The following is a 21785-nucleotide window of genomic DNA, read 5'->3' as shown; positions in this document are numbered from 1 at the left end:
ATAAAAGATATTACCTCTACAGGATTAGGCCAATGAAAGCTGCCTTGCATCGAACTAGCTGTGGAAGTGTCTCCACTTAAATTTGGCTCCTGCCGATGTAAGTGCCTCTCTATGCCAATTTAGTAACACCACCTCCCTGAGGGGTATAGTGTGACAGTCAATTCAATTAGGTTGACGCAGTGTCAGTGTAGACACTGTGTTGCTTACATCGACTGTTACTGGCTTTCAGGAGCCATCCCACAATGCCCCACACTGACAATACAATCAATACAAGTGCTCCTGGTGAGGAAGCACACCACTGACTAAGTGTGCGAGCACACAAGTGATTTAATAACTGCAGTTGCTGTTTCCTGACATATGTTAGGTAGACATAGTTTTGTACTATAGGCCTACGAGAGTCTCAGTTAGCTTGATTTACATATCAAAGAGACAGAAAAGGGAGAATGCTTTAATATACCATATCCTGATAGTTACTTTTCTTGTAACGTTCCTTTCTTCTGGATTAGATTGAGTGTAAATTTAACATCCCTTATATTTTGAGTAATAGGGCCAAATTCAATAGTGATGTGTATGCTTAAGGCTACAAGTGACATGTAGGTAAATAAATCTAAGGGAGTCTGAAAATGATGTTGCATACACATTGGGATCATTTAAAAAAAAATTCTGATCCATCAGTCTAGTCCCCAATCCAGCACTTAACCATACATAGTTTCATTTACTTCAGTAGGACTACATCTGTGCTTAAAGTTATGCACTTACCTAAATGTTTTTTGCTGGATCAGGGCCTTAGATATTTAGGGTTTGATTGCAAAAGAGCTCAATTCCCATTTAGGCAGCAAAATAAGTGGCCAAATTTTCAAGAGCTTAGTACTTTAGATGAATGTAGTGTGCAAAGCTCTTTTGAAAATCTAGCCATTAGAGCCAAATCCTAGTCCACTAGAAGTTAGTGGGAGTTTTGCTATAGATTTCAAGAGGACCAGAATTTTGGTCCTTAAGATTGGATTTTTCCATTGCTTTGCACGTTGTTTCATTAAAACCTTTGAAAGTCAATGTAAAGTGTGTGTAAAATGCTACTAAATTACTATCTCTGAATGTCCCTCTAACGTATCATTTTTAGCCAGCAGATTTCTTGAATTTCTTTTCTTTTGGTTCAGTTAAGGACATGTGGATTACAGAAAGAGTACCATGTAAAGAAATTACTTTGGGGCACAAAAAATCACCAACCCATTCTAACATTTACATGCAGAATCTTAAACAGCCTAGCAGGACTGAAAATCAGAACATTCCAGGTCTGCATAGAGGAAGACTGAAGTTTAATGTAATGTCACTCAGCATCAATAAAAATAGTAAAGCATAACATATAATTAAAATAGCTTTAAGAAACACAACCTCGTGTTTTCATTATGATTCAATTGTGGAATATTTATGATATGGTTGCCCTATTGAAAAAGAAAAATGCATCTGGCCTGGGGAAAAAAATCTCTATCCAGCCTCTTATTTCAAACACGCAGAGAACACAATAAAGGACCAGTTTGACTAAACCTGAGCATGCCATTCAGAGATAAATTGCTGCTGATGGTACTAGAAAATTGATTCAAACCCTTGCATGGGCGTAGAACATAAGAATTCTTTGAATAATTTGGGTATTTGATTTATCTCTTCTTCCTTGCAAATAAAAACACCTAGATAGAAGAAAAGATAAACACAACAAAAAGGAAAAAACTATAACTTTTGCTTAGTTGTACCATCTTGGCCAAATCCAGCCCTCTGGTAATAGAACCAGAGAGGTTATGCTGGGCAAAGGGCCAGGGTTGCATATGGGGAGCTGCAAAAAGTTTGTGTTCTTATGTGTGGCAAGGAGTCTAGCTCTACAGGGGTTCCCTGAACTGTAGAGTGCAGGGGATGTCTGGGTCTGATGACAAATTGGAGATGGGAAAATGGAAGAAGCTGGAAGCTCAGCCGACCTATGTATCCTTTGATCTTCATTTCCCCCATACCTGCTGTGGGGGTGCATTTAAACTATGGAGACCATTGGGGTACAGCAGTCTCTTTTGAAAATAACTCTAATGGCTTGGAAGGGGGAAGATTCCTTCCTTTCAGCTGCCTTGGTGATACCTAGTTAATGGCCCATGCAGGGATGCCTGCATCCTGGAAATGAATGCATTGGTGGGCATATTGTGTCGATGGGAGGGCTTTGGCTTCCTCGACTGTGGAATGCTGTTCTGGGAAGAAGGTCTTTTGGGAAAAGATGGGGTCTACCTGACCTAGAAGGGGAAGATCATCTTCACCCACTGACTCTCCAACTTAGTGAGGAGGGCTTTAAACTAGGCTCAAAGGGAACAAGTGGCAAAAGCCCAGACGTAAATATAAAAGAAGATGACCTCAACAGAGGACTGGATGTTGGGGGTGGGGAGTGGGACATGGAAAATTACAATGTGAGCAACAAAAGGGAAGTCAGGGGAATCTGCTCAACATCTCAAATGCCTATACATAAAGGCAAGGAGTATGGGGAATAAACAGGAAGAACTGGAAATATTAGTACATAAGCTAAATTATTACTTAATTGGTTTCATGGAGATTTGGTGGGATAAGTCTTATGACTGGAGTATTTGTATGGAGGAGTATAGCTTGTTCAGGGAGGACAGGTAGGATAAAAAGAGAGGAGGGGTTGCTTTATACATCAAGAATTTATACACTTGTTCTGAAGTCCAGAAGGAGGTTAGAGACAGACCATTTAAAAGTCTGTGGATAAAGATAAAAGAGGTAAACATATGAGAGATGTCATGGTAGGGGGTCTGTAGTGAGTCGGTGTGGCTCCCCTCCTGCCCCGAAGAGGGAGCCCACGTGCAGGCACCAGAGTGGGTGGGACCTCCACCCCCTGTCCCCGCCCCCCGGAAGTCAAGGGGCAGGACAGGAAGTATAAAGGCCGGCCGCCAGAGCTCAGTCGGCGGCCAGCCACCACAGGGAGCAGACGTGCGGCCGGGAGCTCCCGGCCAGGAGACCGTCGAAGACCGAGGCCTGGACCCTAGCTGGCCTGAGCTACCACGGGCCCGCTACGAGGAGGAGCCGCCGGAGCCCGTTCACGCCCGCCACTGGGAGAATCCCTGGGAACCGCACCCCACTAACCCTGAGGGTGAGACTGGACCCGAACCCCTTCGCCCCTGCTGCTATCCAGAGGAGCCGCCTGAGGACCATTGGCCGGACTTCCCGACAGAGCTACCGGACTTGCCGCCGAGCCCGGGCAGAGAGGAGCCCATGCAGATAGACTGGCCCGATCCCGGCGCATCGAACGAGGTAGGCTTTGAGGGGGATCACGGAAGTAGCCCGGGGGTAGCCGACCCCGGTCCGGCTGCAACTGAGTGTGAGCCTATGTCAGTGTGTTGCGGTCTGGATACCCCACTGACCAGCAGCGGCAGCAACCGCTGTTAGGGCCCCGGGCTGGAACGCAGTGGAGTGGGTGGGCCTGCGTTCCCCCCTGCCACCCCCGCTCACGGGTGGCAGGCATCCCCCTCACCCAACACTCGGCTACAGAAAGCCTAGGCGTGCCTTGCCTGGGCTCTGAACTATTTGCTCGCTCAGCCCCTGCAACAAGGGCCTGAGCCTAACTGTGTTTGCCCCGCCCTGATCCAGGGCCTGGGCTTTGAACTATTTGCTCGCTCAGCCCCTGCAAACAAGGGCCTGAGCCTAACTGTGTTTGCCCCGCCCTGATCCAGGGCCTGGGCTCTGAACTATTTGCTCGCTCAGCCCCTGCAACAAGGGCCTGAGCCTAACTGTGTTTGCCCCGCCCTGATCCAGGGCCTGGGCTCTGAACTATTTGCTCGCTCAGCCCCTGCAACAAGGGCCTGAGCCTAACTGTGTTTGCCCCGCCCTGATCCAGGGCCTGGGCTTTGAACTATTTGCCCGCTCAGCCCCAGCAAGCAAGGGTCTGAGCTAACTGTGTTTGCCCCGCCCTGATCCAGGGCCTGGGCTCCTGAGCTTTAACTGTGGTTGCTCCGACTCTGCACCAAAGAGCCGGAGTTTCGGGACTAACTGACTTCTTATACCCACAGTAGTGAGTCGGTGTGGCTCCCCTCCTGCCCGGAAGGGTCGAGCCCCGGCTAGGACCTACTACAGGGTGTACTATAGACCACCAAATCAGGAAGAGGAGTAGATGAGGCATTTCTAGAACAAATAACAAAAATATCAACAAAACAAAACAAAAATAAACAACCCAAGATCTGGCAGTGATAGGGGACTTTAACTACCCAGAAATCTGTTAGAAGGAAAACAAAACATTTCCAATAAGTTCTTGGAATGTAATGGAACAACTTTTTGTTTCAGTGTTGAAGGAAGTAACTGGGGGACAACCATTTTAGACTTGATTCTGACCACCAGGGAGCAAGCGGTAACAAATCCGAAGATTGATGGCAATTTGGGTAAAAGTGACTATGAAATGATAGATTTCATGATTCTAAGAAAAGCAAGGAGTGAGACCAGCAGAATAAGTAAAATGGACTTCAAAAAAGCAGACTTTAACAAACTCAGAGAACTGGTAGGTAAGGTTCCATAGGAAGAAAATCTAAGAGAAAAAGAGTTCAGAAGAACTGGCAGTTTTTCAAAGAGACAGTATTAAAAACATAACTGCAAACTATCCCAATATGAAGGAAAGATAGGAAGAGACCAATATGGCTCCATCTGGAGTTCTGTAATGACCTGAAAATCAAAAAGGAATCCTGCAAAAAGTGGAAACATAGACAAATTGCTAAGGAGGAGTACAAAAAATAGCACCAGCATGTATGTACAAAATCAGAAAGGCTAAGGGACAAAATGAGTTACACCTAACCAGGGACATAAAGGACAATAAAAAAGGTTCTACAAATATATTAGAACCAATAGAAAGATGAAGATAAGTATAGATCCTCTACTTAGCAGGAAAGGAAAACTAATAACTAATGACATCAAAATGACTGAGGTGTTTAATGTCTATTTTGCTTCAGTCTTCACTAAATAGGTTAATGGTGACCAGAAATTTAACACAATTAGATGTATTCAAGTCAGCTGAACCTGATGAAAACTCAATCTTGAGTACTTAGGAACCAGCTGAAGCAAACTTGGACCCATTAGAAAATATCGTTGAGAACTCATGGAGGACAGGTGAGGTCCCAGAGCCCTGGAGAAGGGCAAACATAGTACCTATCTTTAAAAAGGGGAACAAAGAGGACCCAGGGAACTATAGACCAGTTAGCCTAACTTCAATAACTGGAAAGATACTGGAACAAATTGTTAAACAATCAATTTGTAAGCACCTAGAGCAGTGGTTCCCAAACTTCAACAACCTGGGAACCCCTTTCACTAAAATGTCAGGTCTCGCGAACCCCCTCCTAAAAATGAGTATTTCCAGGGATTTTCTCCTTTACCTGAGTATAAATTATAAAAGCAGTGATCTTGGAAATATAAAATTTGTTGTTATGACATGCTTATTGCACAGTATTTATTATTATTATTATTTATCATTACAGTATTTTTATTACATTATGAAAATGGCAACACTCTTCCAAGTTATCACTTTTGTAGCTTGTATCAATGTGAATAAGCCTGTTATAAGACAAGGCTTCTATGTTTCATCAAGGAGTATCAGATGTGAAACAACATGAAGGTATTTAAGAAGCCAACTCAAAGAGTTCCTCCTACACAAGCATTCAGGTCTTGAGCAACCCAGGCAAACAACCACGTTACAACAAAGCTTAAACTTGTTCTTCATAATAATTTTATAAACAGTACTAGCTGCCTATTTCATTTTAAAAACAGCAAAAAATATCCACCTCCCTTTCCATTTCTTATACGGAGTCTTGAAGTTTCAATCTCCTCAGTGTGATAGACATGCTTGCTTAGCTCTTGGAAGTCCAGCGGCTCCAGGCTGTGCTGCCCAGAGTCCCTAGGGACAGCTCTGTCCGCCATTAGGGAATTTTTTCCCGAGAACCCCCTGTAACATTTTGCGAACCCCCAGGGGTTCATGAACCCCAGTTTGGGAACCACTGACCTAGAGGAACATATGTTCTCAAGGATAATTGATAATGGTTCCAAGTTGCTTCAGCTAGTTCCTTAAGTACCCGAAGATGAATTTCATCAGGCTGAGCCAACTTGAATACATCTACATATCTAAATATTCTTTAACCTGTTCTTTCCCTATCCCTATTTTGACTTGTGTTCCTTCCCCTTTGTTGTTAATATTAATTTTGTGCCTTAGCCTTTCTGATTTTGTCCATACATGCTTGTGCTATTTTTTTTTTTTTTGGTACTCCATGTTAGCAATTTGTCCATGGTTCAACTTTTTGCAGGATTCCTTTTTGATTTTTCAGGTGATTCAAGAGCTCCAGATGGAGCCACATCATACTATCCATCCTACCTTTTCTTCACATCGGGGTAGTTAGCTGTTGTGTCTTTAATATTGTCTATTTGAAAAACTGCCAGTTCTCCTTCCCTTAGATTGTCTTCCTATGGGATCTTACCTACTAGTTATCTGAGTTTGTTTTTTAAGTCCATTATTGCTCTCATTCCTTTCTTTCTTAGGATCACAACCTTTATGATTTCTTGATCACTTTCTCCCAAATTGACTTCAACTGTGACATTCACAACCAATTCCTCCCTGCTAATCAGAATCAAGTCTAAAGTGGCTGCCCCCCTCATTACTTCTTCCACCTTCTGAAACAAAATGGTGTCCTCAATATATTCCAATAACTTATAACAGTTAAAGCATGGAAGGATAGCCCAGGGTAGAGTCACACCCCAGCTTGCTGCAAACTCAATGTTCATGTAGAGAAGCCCCAAATCTATCTGGGTTCTTATCAGTCCCTGTCCTCCCAATAATTCCAGCTCCAGTGCAGCTGCACTGCTAGGGCCTTCTGCGCTGACCACAGATACTGTAACTGTTTAACTCCCACTCAAGGTGGGGGGCACCTCCTAACATAGAGGATGTCCATGCAAAATGTAATACTGACCATTAGTATTAACTTTGCTGTGGAACTCACATTAGGTTGGGGGATGGGGGAAGATGCTTCCTCCTCACCCCATTCTTCACACAAAGGTATAGATTATTTATAAATTTCAAACAGTTGCAATATCTGTTTGCTTTGGGTAAACATACAAAACCCTTGGTGCTTGTTAGAGGGCTTTCCCTCCCCCCCCCTCCCCGGTTCTTGTCACACACACAGAAAGCAGAAGACCAGAAGTCTGAAGGGCAGGCAATGCAATGTTTATTGGGGTTAGTTTCAAGCAAGAATGTCCATAACTCTGACAACGCAGATCCTTGTTTCCCGGTGTCCTGTTCTCCTCTGCCTTTAGCAAGCATAATTATACTTGAAATGCACGCCCTTGATCCCACCCCTTACAATTTATGGTTATCTTCCATTTCAGAAGGTCATGCATCTGGGGTCTTTGTCCCACCTCTGTTGTATCACATGCGAGGGATAAGGAGTGAGGTTGTGCTGTGGTCAGGGACAGGCATTTCTTTGTCCTTTTTTGTTTTATATCTTCTCTCAAATCCTCCCTTTTCCCTCCCAGCTGGTTGCTTGACCTTGCCTTGAGATAGGAGTTGAGGCAGTCTTAAAGTGTGTGCTCATATATTATACTCTCACCATGTCCAGTAACACTTTCACTGTTCTTATCTGTTCCTATTATACTAACAAACCCATCTGGCTAGGCAGAAGCAACATACACAGTGTCTTTGTCCTTTGTTCACACATATTAGTAAGAATATAAGTGTATCAAGAATCAAACAGGCAAACAAGACCTAAAATTCTATCTCAGGTGAAAATACAGGCCTGAATCCTACATTATCACTAGCACTCCTAACAGTGCTATTCAGATCAAATATCTTTTCTGGTTTGGAAATTTCACAAGATCGCTTTCCAGTAATCCCTGGTTTGAGTCTAGGTAGAAACATCACCAGAACAATCCATTACATAGTTTTTGTTTGTTTGTTTTTGTTTTGCCAGGACCATGATGCACAATCACATTATATTTTTAATTAATTAACCATTCTTTTTCATACATTCAAAAATATTTAAATTCAGTTTGTTCTGAGTTTTGAGAAAAGAAATCAAGCAAATTAAATTTCTTTCCTTTTCTAGTTGAGATCACTGGCACAAGGAGCTGCAGGTCTTAGATGTCCACATCACACTGGTATGTCATCATTTTGGAAAGAGTTGTTTGAAAATATACTGCTGGCCATCTGTTGCATTGACTGAAAAGCAGGCATTCCTGTTTTCCTTTACCAGACCTTAATTATTCATTGGCTCTTTTAAGCCTACTTGTTACAATATACAGAACACTTGAAGTGAATGTTGAGTAGCTGGATAAAAAGGCTGCTTTGTGTATCCACAAAATCTGTTTTTGTGTCCATCCCAGTCAACCGTAATAGGCTTGTTTGGTTTTGAAATATGTGTTTCTGTATTGCAAAATTGGAGTTTGAATTGTAGCATTTCATTTACCCTGTCATCTCTGCTTTGATTTAAAAGAAGACAGATACTTACATATCTGGATTCCTGAGTGAATTTTTTTGTTGACTATTTGAATTGATTTGTTTCTGTGTAGAAAATGGATATAGTAATTGGTAACACCTGTTGGTTTTTTTTGAGGGGAGGGAAGGGAGGCTTCTCCTATTTTGTTTACCACTTTTTTGTTGAACTGAATTTTGCTATCATATGTTTGGAATGCAACTTTGTCCTTTAACAGGTGCTGGAATATTTAAATTATTTTTCCCCTAAAGCTGTAACTCTGAAGCAGACAGGTTGTTGTCAAAATATTTAGGTTTGTATCTTTTTTTCTCTCTTTTTTTTTTAAAGGAGCATTGATTTCTAGTATAGTATGTAAGTCAGTCATTTAAAATGTGACAAGATTCTTCACTGATAAAGTGTCCTCATAAAATATCTCTTCAAACTTTGCTCTTGTTAACTATTAAGCTTGAGTGTGATGAAATAGAGATGAACAAAAAGCAGGATGTAGGCTTTTGAATCCCATTGAATTTTGGTGGAACTTATAGTCTAATAACCAGATTCAAACACATTTCTATCATCTTGGTTCGAAAACCAGAAACACCTATGTTGCAGACCAGATGTTTACAAAAACCTTAAAGGATGGTGGTGTCATCACATCTGAACACAAGCGCCACGCCCTGAACATAATATCCAGGTCCCAAACTCCAGGATCAGGTAAACTGTTCAAAAGCGTGTAAAGCTACATCTACACTATGAGCTAGAGGTATGATTCCCCTACTCACATACACCTATTTGCACTACCTCTAATTGAGATTGCTGTATTCTCTTGTTACAAGGGTTAAGCAGGAAAGGGGAAACTGGTGCTGATGCTTTGCTGCAGACATTAGGATCCCCAAACTCATTCCCTACTTTCTTTAGGAGTAAGTACTCCTACTCTGCTTCCAAGTCTAGGCTTAACAGGGAACTATTAATGATCAGTTACCTGCGCTGACCACTTTCTACCAGGAAACACCAGAAATTTCACAAATTAATAAAATCCTAGCTTAATAAGCAAGAAAGGATCACTATCATCTTCTAGTCTGATCTTCTGGTCCTGCATAATACAGGCACAGAACTCCCCTGAAATAATTCCTGTTTGAACTAGAGAACATAGTTTAGAAAAAAAAATCTAATATTCCAATGTTTAATCACCCAGGTCACCTAGTCCAGTTCCCCACACTGAGGCAGAACCAGGTATACCTAGATCATCCCTTATGTCCTATTTCCAGTCTGAATTTGTTTAGTTTTAACTTCCCACCATTGGATCTTGTTATATCTATGGGTACGTCTACAGTACAAAATTAATTCGAAATTATTCTATTCGAATTTTCGGAAACGATTTTATACATTCAGTGTTGTGTGTCCCCACTAAAGTGTGTGAATTCGGCAGAGTGCATCCACAGTACCGAGGCTAGCATTGAATGTCGGAGCGGTGCAATGTGGGTAGCTATACCACAGTTCCCGCAGTCCCCGCTGCCCATTGGAATTCTGGGTTAAGCTCCTAGTGCATGATGGGGCAAAAACATTCTCGCGGGTGTTTCTGGGTATATGTCGTCACTCGTTCCTCCCTCCGTGAAAGCTACGGCAGACGCCATACTGCCAGCAGACGGTGCAGTACGGTGCACCACCTGTCTCCTGGTAATATGAATCCACCTCACATGTCCTCTCGTCTTTCTATCTACTTTTTTATCTAACCATTTCCCGCCTTTTTTCAGCCACCATGAACCGAGCAGCACAGCTTCCGCCACAAACTCTGCTCTACTGCTCTTGCAGCGCTAGCAAATTTCTCCATGTTGTTGGTCCTGGGCTCCCGTGGAAGTTACAGAAGGCAACCATTTCCTGCTGTTTTACAACATCGTGAACCGAGCTGCACAGCTTCTGCCGCAAACTCTGCTCTCCCGCACTTGCATCTCTAGCGAGCTTCCCACCTCCATGAAAGCTACAGAAGACAACCACTTCCCGCCTTTTATCAGCCATCTTGAACCGAACAGCTCTCCTACATTTCACGCCCTTTTTCTAGGATTACCCTTGCAGGTGCCATAGCACAGCAAGCATGGAGCCCGCTCAGATCTCCACTGTAGTTTTGACCATTGTAAATATCTCACGCATTTTCCAGCAGTATGTGCAGTACCTGTAAAACCAGGCAAGGAAGCGATGACGGCGCGATTACTATATTGATGAGTATCAGAGGGGTAGCCGTGTTAGTCTGAATCTGTAAAAAGCAACAGAGGGTCCTGTGACACCTTTAAGACTAATAGCAGTATTGGGAGCATAAGCTTTCGGGGTAAAAATCTCACTTCTTGCATCTGAAGAAGTGAGCTTCTTACCCATGAAAGCTTATGCTCCCAATACTTCTGTTAGTCTTAAAGGTGCCACAGGACCCTCTGTTGCTTTTTATATCGATGAGGACATGGATACAGACATTCCTAGAAGCACGGCATGTGGCGATTGGGAGATCATGGTGGTGTTGGGCCAGGTTCATGCTGTGAAACGCCAATTCTGGGCCCAGGAAACAAGCACCAACTGGTGGGACCACATAGTGTTGCAGGTCTGGGATGATTCCCAGTGGCTGCACAACTTTCATATGCATAGGGCCACTTTCATGGAAATTTGTGACTTGTTGTCGCCTGCCCTGAAGCGCAAAGACACCAAAGTGAGAGCAGCCCTCATAATTGAGACGCGAGTGGCCATAGCACTGTGGAAGCTTGCAATGCCCGACAGCTACCAGTCGGTCAGGAATCAGTTTGGAGTAGGCAAATCTACTGTGGGGGCTGCTGTGCTGCAGGTAGCCAACACAATCATTGACCAGCTGCTATCAAGGGTAGTGACTTTGGGAAATGTGCAGACCATTGTGGATGGCTTTGATGCGCTGGGGTTCCCTAACTATGGTGGGGCAATAGACGGAACGCATATCCCTATCTTGGCCCTGGCACAGGGGGCAGCCAGTATGTAAACCGCAAGGGGTACTTTTCCATGGTGCTGCAAGCACTGGTGGATCACAAGGGATGTTTCACCAACATCAATGTGGGATGGCGGGAAAGTTGCATGATGCTCGCATCTTCAGGCACTCTGAACAGCTGCAGGAAGGGACTTACTTCCCAGACCAGAAAATTACTGTTGGGGATGTTGAAATGCCTATAGTTATCCTCAGGGACCCAGCTTACACCTTAATGCCATGGCTTATGAAGCCGTACACAGGCAGCCTGGACAGTAGTAAGGAGCAGTTCAACTATAGGCTGAGCAAGTGCAGAATGGTGTAGAATGTACTTTTGGACGTTTGAAAGGGCGCTGGCACAGTTTACTGACTCGGTTAGATCTCAGCACAACCAATATTCCAATTGTAATTGCTGCTTGTTGTGTGCTCCACAATATCTGTCAGAGTAAGGGGGGAGAGGTTTATGGCGGGGTGGGAGGTTGAAGCAACTGGTCTGGCGGCCAATTTCGCACAGCCAGACAACAGGGCGATTAGAAGAGCGCAGCAGGGCGCGCTGCGCATCTGAGAAGCTTTGAAAGCCAGTTTCATGACTGGCCAGGGTACGGTGTAACAGTTGTGTTTGTTTATCTTGAAGTTACCCGCCCTCTATATATATGAAAGGAAATAAAGTCACAATTGTTTAAAAACCATTCTTTATTATTTGTTGCACAACACATTGAGAGAAATCAGAAGGTAGACCGGGGGAGGGGAGGGGTATTGGGTTATGGGGGTGGAGGAAGAGGGAAGGACAAGTCCAGAAACCAATTCAAAAGTTCACATATACCAGCTTTCTGCTGCTTGGGCGATCCTCTGGGTTTGAATGTATGGGTCCCCATAGCCTCCCCCCTCATGTTCTTGGGTGTCTGGGTGAGGAGGCTATGGAACTTGGGGAGGAAGGAGCAGGGCCGGCTTTAGCAAGGAATCAAGCCGCGCCGCGGGGTGGACAGGGGGGGAGAGACCCGAGCCGCGCCGCGGAGGGGACGGGGGGAGACCCGCGCCGCGCCGCAGGGGGGGGGGGGGGGGCAGGCGCCGAGCCGCGCCGCGCGGACCAGGCCGGAGCCGACCCGAGCCGCGGGACCGGGTCAGGCCAGAGCCACTGGGGCCTGCAGGAACGGGCCGCGCCTCCCCGGAGCCTTCTCGCGCCCCCACCACCACCCCCACCCCCACCCCAGCTTACCTTGTGCTGCTGGCCCGCCCCTGCTTCTTTTCAGACTTCCCACGAATCAGAGATTCGCGGGAAGCAGGGGAGGGGGCGGGGCATTCAGGGGAGGGAAGGAGGGGCCGGGGAAGTGAGCTGGGGGTGGGGTGGACAGCTGCAGTACGGGGCCCTCTTGGCGCGGGGCCCAATTCAGCCGAATCGGCTGAATCGGCCTAAAGCCGGCCCTGGGAAGGAGGGTGGTTATACAGGGGCTGCAGCGGCAGTCTGTGGTCTTGCTGCCTTTCCCACATTAGATCCACCATACAGCACAGCATGTCAGTTTGCTCCCCCATGAGCTTAACCATAGCGTCCTGCCTGCTCTCATCATGCATGTCCCTCCTTTCTTCGTGTTCCAGGAATGCTTTACGGGACTCCACAATTGTTTGCCTCCACGCATTCAGCTGGGCCCTATCAGTGTGGGAGAACTGCATGAACTCGCGAACATGTCATCCCGAGTTCATTTTTTCCGCCTTCTAATCTGGACCAGCCTCTGGGACGAAGTAGATAGCGGCCACATTGAACCATTTGCATCTGCGGGAGGAGAAAAAGGGAGGGTAGTATTTTAAAAGATACATTTCAGAGAACAAAGGGGAGACTCTTTCTCAGTGAAACAGGCAATTCATAGTACACAGCACATGTTCTTTCTGTACAAGTTAGCATTTTGCCTCTTATACTGAAGTGCCTGCCACTTTGGTGTGAGTAAGCCAACACCCACAACCGGGCAAAAGAGTTCAGCTTGCAGGCAGCCATGGTAAGCCCTAGGGGCATGCGGGGTTCTGCTTCTTCCGCATTCATTTCAATGCTTTCAAACTGCCGGGCCCCCTTTCCCATAGCAAGCAATGCCTGGTGGGTTTGACATATAAAAGAAGGCCTGTGGGCTCTCTAGGATGATCGCTTCACACAACCCCTCCCCCACCCCCCAAACACACACACCGCGTGGCTCTGATGAGGCTCTGAGCTGGGATGAGCTCTTTAAACTAAACGCAAACAGCCCAGCGCAGCTTGGTTTCCCCCCGGCCTCCCACCGCATGGCTCCGAGCAGGCTTTCACTCACCAGAAGTACCTTCTCCAGGGTCATGGTCCGGGAGCCCGCCTTGGGAATGGGGGAAGGCTAATGGCTCCAGCATTAAGAATAGTTCCTGGCTAGGGGGGAAAATGGATTCCCCACTTGCCGCCTGTGCACTGTCCTCCTCCTCCTCTTTATCCTCCAGTAACTCATCCTCCTTGCTCCGTGCAACTCCCCCCTTGCAGGTGTCCACAGACAGTGGTGGGGTAGTGGTGGGCATCACCCCCATAATTTCATGCAACTCATGGTAGAAGCGGAATGTATGGGGCTGTGATCCAAAGCGCCCGTTCACCTCCCTGGATTTTTGGTACGCTTGCCTGAGCTCCTTCATTTTTGTATGACACTGCTCTGTGTCCTTGAAATAGCCTCTTTCCGTCATGGCCCTGGAGACTTTAGCGTACGTAATTGCGTTCCTTTTTTTGGAACATAGTTCTGCCATAACAGATTCATCTCCCCAACATGCAATGAGATCCAGTATCTCCCATTCGGACCATGCTGGAGCTCGTCTGCAAATCCGGGACTGTGTGATCTCTTGTGATGGTGGACTCTGCGTGGTCGCCTGTGATGGTGGACTGTGCTGATGGTTACCTGTGCTGATGGTGACCAAACAGAAAATGAAATTCAAAAGTTCCCGGGGCTTTTCCTGCCCACCTGGCTAGTGCATCGGAGTTGAGTGTTGTCCAGAGCAGTCACAAGGGAGCATTCTGGGATACCTCCTGGAGGCCAATAACATCAAATTGCATCCACAATACCTTTAACCCGGGATTACAAGCTTGATTTAAATGGTGCTCCACTTGCCGAGGTGGAGTAAAGAAATCGGATTCAAGAGCCCTTTAAAATGAAAAAAACGGTTTGGTCGTGTGGATGGAATCTTTTTTTTTTTTTTTTTTTCAAATTAACTCAGCTAATTCCAAAATAACCAACTAGTGTAGACCAGGCCTATGTCTGCTAGATTGTCCCATTATCAAATATTTGTTCTCCTTGCAGTCACTTATACACTGTGACACTTTATCCATTTCTTTATTAAGCTAAATTGATTGAGCTCATGGAGTCTATCACTATAAGGCATGTTTTCCAATCCTTTAATCATTCACATGGCTCTTCTCTGAAACCTTTCCAACTTATCAACATCCTTCTTGAATTATAGACACCAGAATGGGATACAATATTCCAGCAGCGGTCGCATCAGTGCCAAATACAAAGGTAAAATAACCTCTCTATTCCTTCTTAAGATTCCCCTGTTTATCCATCCAAGGATATATAGTTTACTTGGCTATCTCCCACACAACCTTTGCCAGAATTCCACCTTGTTATCAATTCCTTTTGTAACATCAACCACAGACATATCTGATATTAAGACTGAGAGGCATCATCAAACTTTCTTACTCACATAATTTTGCTACCAGCTGATTTGCCCTTCTTGTGGCCTTGCCCATCCACAAAGGCCAAGTGGCTCTGTGTCAGGGATCAGGGTTTGCAGCAGAGATAGTGTGTTGGCAACCAAACAAGCATAGCTGGTCTGCAGCCGGCTACCTGATTGACTACATCAATTAATTGTTCAGGAAGGGCAGCTGGATGTCTTGTAGCCCAGCAGCAGCAGCTCTCTGGCTGCTCAGAGCATTCACACCCACAGCTGGAATCCTTCCTGTGCCTGCTGCCTCTCACCTTGCTCCTGTCCTGCTCCAGCCCTTCTCCTAGTCCTGTTCCTGCCTTGCTTCCCAGTCTTGCTCTTGCTCAGTCCTTTCTATCTCAGCTGGCCCCTAGTTCTGACTTCCTTCCTGGTTCCTGATTCCAGTTCTGATCTTTGTCATGGCTAGTGGTTCCCAGTCCTTACCCTGACCCTTAGCTTCACTATTAGTTCCTGGTCTTGGGCCCTGACCTTTGGATTCAATCCACTTCCTGGCTCCTGCTTCAACCACTAGGCTTGACTGCCCACAGCCCAGTCTCTAACAAACTCTCCAATGTGACATCTCAGGTCAGGTCACAATTACCCTCAGGAGAAGCACCCTGGCTCCATCCCTACTCTTTCTTTGCCCTAATGATTAACTCCACCTGTGTACTAATTCCCAAAATCATTTCCCACCATGAGCACACTGATCCATTGATGTGGCCCTGGCCAATGGATGTAAGTGGGGTATCCATTAACCCCAAAGGATGCCCCTCCATCCATGCAAACTCAGACCTGCTTCACAGCTTAGGCCCAACTGTGAACTTCAAGGCAAATTCGCCACCCCACCTGTGGGCTGAACACACAATATGGTTACCACACATCCAGATACCAGCTCTGTGACACGTTGTCTTGATTCTGAAGGAAGGGCTAAACAGGAAGCATTAGGCACATTTCTACCCCTGAATTAACATCCCTGACAAGGGGCTTCCTGACCCTTGTATGCATTTGAATGCCACCATTTATAGACAGAACCCACTGGGCTCCTATTCCAAGCTGTGCTGTGGATGTACCCACTCCAGCCCTGAATGAATGGGATCAATTCATTTGGGGAACTTCAACAACATACAATCTTTGACTTCTTTTACTGAAGTAACTCCCTTCTCTGTGAAGATAGTGGCTTGGCATCAACAACCTCAACACTAAGTAGGTCTGTACTGCTTTGACTGAGCCAATCTCACTCTCCCCATAGTCTTATAGTACTATGACTCACCTTGCAATCCCTTAATTGTTTTTTTGAGACTCTCGTAGTCAGGGTGTCAGATCTCTGCTCTCCAATGCAGACCCCTAAGCTCCAAAGCCACATCTGAGTCTTGTATTGCTGATCCCTTAATAATGCTGATCCAGACCATTCCTCCAATAACCTAACTAAAAACTGCTACCAGGGTTCTGATAACCTTTTATCCTCCGGCAAAGTATTCTGCTCAATAAATGACCCAACATAGCTTACTTACGTTGCCAGCCCACCGTATATCTATGACATCATGAATTCAGATATAGGTGAAATTCTGAGAAGGCTGACCCCTGCCTTCAATGGGAATAAATTCCTCCAAGCTCCCAACATACAGTTCAATATTCATGGTGATAGTTGCTTTGCATTAAGATAAATTTGGTCAAGAGGCCTAGCTTTATCTGAATGGGCTCCTTGCTGGCTCCCAGTGGTGCTGGAACTAGAGGTGTTGGGGTTGCCCCCTGGCTTGAAGTAGTAATACAAACACCAAAGACAAGGTTTCCAGCGCTTCTACATCAGCACCCCCACTATAAAAATTGTTCCAGAACTCCTCCTTGCTCCCAGCACCTTCTCTTAATTTCTACCCACCTCATACTTCAAGTGACTTGAAGAACAGCTGATTACCAACATGGACCACTGCATGACTTTTACTTTAGAAGTGCCTCTTTTATTCCTGATCTTGTCTCTGCAGGTTGTATCTTCCATTAGGATGGGAAAGAGCTCCCAGAGAGTTATATCTTTTTTTATTATCCCATCCTAGAGCCAATCAGCACCTCTTGCCTTGGTGAAAACCTTAGACCCAATGCCCCCAAAAGCATCTGAATTAGCCTTCGGGTCCAACTCTAATAGGATAGTGCTATGTAGTTCGCACTCCCCTTCCACAATGAAGGAGGAAGATACATATTTTATAGGAAGTTTTCTCTCTGCAGATGATGAGGCCTTTAGTAATTTACGTTGTAAAATACCAGATGTGTAACTTGGCTGAATTAAAATGGCTGTTGGAAACTTCACTTTGGCATTTTCTAACTTTCTGAGATTTTAACTGTGCAACCTGAGCATGTCACTAAGACAGTCTTTTCATATAATTCTTAATTTTGGCTTGAGTCCCTACATACCATCAGAGGAAAGTTCATGTCATTTTGTTTCCTTGATTACTGAGGGAAGCATATTGTCAAGTCTAATTTCTATGTCAGGTGTTTTGTGTGACAAATTCTTCCCTTGATGTTATCACTAAACTCCTAGGATATACTGTACAGTTCTCTGCAAGTTCCCTATGTTGAATGGCTGCAGTCAGTTTCTAGTCTATAAAGATTCCTCAATAGTTTTTTGGCTGAGTATAAAGCTGCTTTAGTTACAAGACTAATGGGATATCGAAAGAACTTATTAACTATTTTTGTTTGCAGTACCTAATAGGATCATTCTGTCATTTCCTAACATTTGTATCACTCTAATTTGCTTTAAGAGAATTTACTGAATAATTAAATACACTCTGAAAAGCAGGCAGGAGCTATTGTCTTACATCATTTAAGGTGCCTCTGTGTTCATTAGAATTTCTTTTTTCTGGCTTGTTACCATTTTAAGCCTCTTTAGGGAATACTTCATTTGTCATTCCATACATGCAGTCTTTTCCAGGAGATAAAAACAGTAAACATACACACCATATTCTGATGTGAAATATTCAGCTCAAGGGATGCAGCTATTATTTCACACAGTAATTTTGTTCCTTTCTATAATGATCATATTAAAAGCTAACAGTTTTTATCATTTCCCCAGTCTTTTCCTTTGTGTCCTCTCACATACATTTAGTCACCGTTAGGATCTGTTTATCCCTGTAGTAGTGCAGACTCACCCCTGTGGTGCCTCCTGCGGGTTGTCCATGGGAATTAGCTTGTCCCAGCTCCAGAGCACCCTCTGCAGGCCAGTAATCCACTATCACTTGGCCCCCGTTTCCCTCCCTGAACACCAGTGCCCTTTTAGCTGGGGTGCTCCCCTCCCCGGGAAACCCCCACCCACTATTCCCACCTCGCCTCAGTATAAGGCTACTGTCAGTCCTCATCTAGCCCCCACGCCCTAGGGGCAGACTGCAGTATCAGCCTACTCATCACTGGTAAGGTTGGGTTTGGACCTGCTGCCTTTACCTACCCTTGGGCTGCCCTCTGCAACCCCAGTACCTGTTGGCTGTATGCTAGGCTGCAGCCTGGGGCTTTCCAGGCTGGAGCTCCTCAGCTCCTCTGCCTTTCCCCAGCCCTGCTCCACTCAGGTATCCTGTCTCGAGCTCCCTGCAGCCAGGCCCTTTTCTCTCTGAATGCACAGATAGACTGTCTGAGCTCCTGGCTCCCAGCCTTCTTATACAGGCCAGCTATGGCCTGATCGGGGTGTGGCCCAGCTGCGGACGCTTCCCCAATCAGCCCAGCTTTTAGACCTGCAGCCCTCTCCAGGGCTGCTTTCCAGGCCTCCCAGGCTGGAGCGGGTGTCCACCTTGCTACAGTCCCTTTTCATTTCCCTATGGCTGCTAATGTCATTTTCTTGCTGATTGTAACTCTAACATGACAATAGTTAGACCTACTATGTGTATATCACTCCACTTCTATCTGCCACACCGATGTGTACATATTAGAGCGTACAGGTTTAACCTTTGGGTTTTTAAATGAATCACATAGGTTAAAACTTAATCACATGGCCAAAATTAAATGTGTGCTCTCTCCTTCCCAAGGGAGCAGCTGTACGCACAACATGTCATCACCAACATCTGACAGGAGAGCGGAAAAGTGCTGGAATTGGCAGTGGATGAAAAATACTAGCCAACAAAACAGTCAGTGCTCTAAACTGCAGCTCCCCATGTCCCCTGCACTTCTGGAAGCGTGAGGAAGGAGGAGGAGAAGAGATTTCAGAACCTTTCTCCTCTTCCCCAAAGACTAGCCCCTTCAGAAACATTTTCCTGCTAGGGACAGAGATCCCAGGAGCTGCTTCGCCATTGTCCATTTCCTATTGGATGCTCTTTTTATCCTGATTGTTCCAGCTACAGGGAGAGTGGATATTACCCAACAGGTACAAGAAGGGGAATGAAAGGATAAAATCCCCTGAAATTAGTAAAACAACTTACGGTTGTAGCAATGTAAACAAATTGCCCTCAAGTGAAAACAATTTAACTAAATTATCTCAAGAGTTATTTTTACTCTTGAGCAATTATTTAATGCTACTGTTCTTGGAGCCCACAGAGTTCAGATGGGTTTGTACTCTGGGGAGTTAGCCCATGTCAACACTCACAGCTGCCTGTGTGGTCATGGCTATGTAATGCCAAGAGACCCCGGTTATTGGGGGTGGTTTAATTATGCTGATGGGAGAGCTCTCTCCTGTCAGCATAGAGCGGCTAAATGGGAGACCTCACAGTGGTGCAGCAGCAGTGGTACAGCTGTGATGCTGTAAGGTCTGTAATGTAGAAATAGCCTATGTCTGCTCAAGCTGGGTATCACCCCCCAGCTACAAGTGTAGTTGTAGCCTTAATATATGGCAAGAGACAATGGATAGAAACAAACAGATTGACGGAGTACAAAGTGCAAATCTCATTAAAACCAATGAGAGGGTATTAATCTTGTCTACTTACCTAATAGCATCAATATCAGCTTAGGAGGTAATTTATATTTTTCTCCTGATTTTTAGGATTAATGAGCTCTTCTTAAAGTAGTTCTCTTCTCTTGTTTTCCTTGTATCTTTCACTTTTGCATTGTTTGTGATTCCTCCTAGATATTTTCACAAAAGAAAATATCATTTATACTGAAGCCACTCAAAAAAGCCTCTGTGTAAAGTCAAAATCTGGTCCTCTGATTACAGTAGCCCTTCCTTGTGATTACTGTATTAAAAGAGAGACTATTACCTCTCATAGCACCTGATAGCAGTTGTTCTTCCTGTGTTTTGTATATTTTGCATGGTATTTCAATACATTTTTAAAAGTTTTATAAAAATATGCCGAATCTTTTTCAGGTAGCCTAAAAATTAGGACTTTGTCCTGCTATTTCTCATTTATACTATTTAGTTACATTGGGCATTGAGTCTCCTTGTGACCGGTCATTTGCATGAAAGCAGCCATTATTTAATAACCATGCCAGTTAGGTCAACATGGATTCACCAAGGGCAAGTCATGCCTGACCAACCTGATTGCCTTCTATAATGAGATAACTGGCTCTGTGGATATGGGGAAAGTGGTGGATGTGATATATCTTGACTTTAGCAAAGCTTTTGATAGGGTCTCCCACAGTATTCTTGCCAGCAAGTTAAAAAAGTATGGATTGGACTATATGGTGGATAGAAAGATGGCTAAATTTTCAGGCTCAACGGATAGTGATGAATGGCTCGATGTCTAGTTGGCAGCTGGTATCAAGCAGAGTGCCCTAGGAATCAGTCCTGGGGTGAATTTTGTTCAACATCTTTATTAATGATCTGGATGATGGGATTAATTGCCCCCTCAGCAAGTTCACAGATGACACTAAACTGGGGGGAGAAGTAGATATGATGGAATGTAGGGATAGGGTCCAGAGTGACCTAGACAAATTGAAGGATAGGACCAAAAGAAATCTGAGGAGGTTCAATAAGAACAAGTGCAGAGTCCTGCACTTAAGACGGAAGAATCCCATGCACCGCTACAGACTGGGGACCGACTGGCTAAGCAGCAGTTCTCCAGAAAAGGACCCAGAGATTACAGTGGATGAGAAGCTGGATATGAGTCAGCAGTGTACCCTTGTTGCCAAGAAGGCCAATGGCATATTGTGCTGAATTAGTAGGAGCATTGCCAGCAGATTGAGGGAAGTGATTATTCCCCTCTATTCAGCTCTGGTGAGGCCACACTGGGAGTATTGCATACAGTTTTGGTCCCCCCACTACAGAAGGGATGTGGACAAATTGGAGAGAGTCCAATGGAGAGCAAAGAAAATGATTAGAGGGCTGGGGCACATGACTTACGAGGCAAGGCTGAGGGTACTGGGTTTATTTAGTCTTCAGAAGAGAAAAGTGAGGGGGGATTTGATAGCAGCCTTCAACTACCTGAAGGGGAGTTCCAAAGGGGATGGAGCTAGGCTGTTCTTAGTGGTGGCAGATGACAGAACAAGAAGCAGTGGTCTCAAGTTGCGGTGGGGGAAGTCTAGGATGGATATTAGGAAACACTATTTCACTAGGAGGGTTCTGAAACACTGATATGGGTTACCTAGGGACCTCCATCCTTAGAGGTTTTTAAGGCCCGGCTTGACAAAGCCTTGGCTGGGATGATTTAGTTGGTGTTGGTCTTGCTTTGAGCAGGGGATTGGACTAGATGACCTCCTGAGGTCTCCTCTTCCAAACTGTAATATTCTGTGATTCTACGAGG

This window comes from Trachemys scripta, chromosome 2 (genome assembly GCF_013100865.1).
Source record: "Trachemys scripta elegans isolate TJP31775 chromosome 2, CAS_Tse_1.0, whole genome shotgun sequence".
NCBI classification, from domain to species: domain Eukaryota; kingdom Metazoa; phylum Chordata; order Testudines; family Emydidae; genus Trachemys; species Trachemys scripta.
The sequence above is the reverse complement of the archived record's forward strand: the minus strand, read 5'-3'. Positions refer to the sequence as shown.